General features: G+C 40.0%; 1 pseudogene; it reads right to left on the bottom strand.

Annotated features, from left to right (window-relative positions):
• LOC105531798 overlaps positions 1-1797 on the bottom strand; it is a 10114-nt pseudogene that overhangs the window by 6528 nt on the left and 1789 nt on the right.

Genomic DNA, 1797 nt, shown 5'->3' with positions numbered 1-1797 from the left:
AATTCCACAAGAACTGTCTTAGCGAAAGGCTTCTTGAGGGGAAAGCGGTATCGCTGTGAGATGATTTCACAGAACACAAAGAAGTTTCTCAGAAAGTTTCTGTCTCTTTTTTATCAGAGTAGATTTCCTTTGGCCCCAGAGTCTTCAAAGGGATTCGAAATATCTGTTCTCAGATTGCACAGAAATAAGGCTACCAAGCAGATACACGAAATACAGATGTAACTCTGTGAGTGGAAGTGACACATCGCAAAGCAGTTTCTCAGAAATCTTCTTTCCAGTTTTTCTCTGAGTTTATTTTCTTTTTCACCGTAGCCCTCTACGGGCTTGCAAATATCACTTTGCAAATTCCACAAGAACACGCTTAGCGAATGGCTTCTTTAGGGGAAACCTGTAACTCTGTGAGATGAATTAACAGAATACTAAGCAGTTTTTCAGAAAACTTCTTTCCAGTTTTCATCTGAGGATATTTCCTTTTTCACCGTAGCCCACCATTGGTTTCCAAATATCACTTTGCAAATTCCACAGGAACACTCTCAGGAAAGGCTTCTTGATGGGAAAGCTGTAACTCTGTTAGATGATTTCACAGAACACAAAGAATTTTCTCAGAAAGCTTCCTTATCCTCGTTACCGGAGGATATTTCCTTTGGCCCTATAGTCTTCAAAGGGATCCGAAATATGTGTTCTCAGATTCCACAGAAGTAAGGCTAGCAAACCTATCCACGAAATACAGCTTTAGTTCTGTGAGTGGAAGTCACACATGACAAAGCAGTTTCTCAGAAAGCTTCTTTCCAGTTTTCATCTGAGGATATTTCCTTTTTCACCGTAGCTCTCCATTGGCTGCCAAATATCACTTTGTAAATTTCACAAAATAGTCTTAGCGAAAGGCTTCTTGAGGGGAAAGCTGTACCTCTGTGAGATGATTTCACAGAACACAAGTAAGATTGCCAGAAGGCTTGTTTCTCTGTGTTATCCGAGGATATTTACTTTGGTTCTAAAGTCTTCAAAGGGTTCCGAAATATCACTTCTCAGATTCCACAGAAATAAGGCTAGCAAACAGATCCACGAAATACAGCTGTAATTCTGTGAGTGGAAGTCACACATCACAAAGCAGTTTCTCAGAAAGCTTCTTCCCAGTTTTCTTCTGAGGATATTTCCTGTTTCAAAATAGTCCTCCATGGGGTTCGAAATATCACTTTTCAAATTCCACAAGAACAGTCTTAGCGAAAGGGTTCTTGAGGAGAAAGATGTAACTCTGTGAAATGATTTCACAGAACACAAAGAAGGTTCTCAGAAAGCATCCTTCTCTTTGTTTTCGGAGGATATTTCCTTGGGCCCTATAATCTTCAAAGGGATCCGAAATATCAGTTCTCAGATTCCACAGAAATAAGGCTAGCAAACAGATACACAAAATACAGCTGTAACTCTGTGAGTGGAAGTCACACATCACAAAGCAGTATCTCAGAAAGCTTCTTTCCAAGTTTTCTCTGAGGATATTTTCTTTTTCACCATAGCCCTCTATGGGCTGCCAAATATCACGTTCCAAATTCCACAAGAACAGGCATAGCGAATGGCTTCTTTAGGGGAAAGCTGTAATTCTGTGAGATGAATTAAGAGAACACTAAGCAGGCTCTCAGAAAGCATCTTTTCAGTTTTCATTTTAGCATATTTTAATTTTCACCATAGTCCTCCACGGTCTTCCACATATCACTTTGCGAATTCCACAAGAACAGTCTTGGCGAAAGGCTTCTTGAGGGGAAAGCTGTAACTCTGTGAGATGATTTCACAGAACACAAAGAA

This window comes from Mandrillus leucophaeus, unplaced genomic scaffold (genome assembly GCF_000951045.1).
Source record: "Mandrillus leucophaeus isolate KB7577 unplaced genomic scaffold, Mleu.le_1.0 Scaffold909, whole genome shotgun sequence".
Lineage (NCBI taxonomy): Eukaryota > Metazoa > Chordata > Mammalia > Primates > Cercopithecidae > Mandrillus > Mandrillus leucophaeus.
The sequence above is the reverse complement of the archived record's forward strand: the minus strand, read 5'-3'. Positions and strand labels throughout refer to the sequence as shown.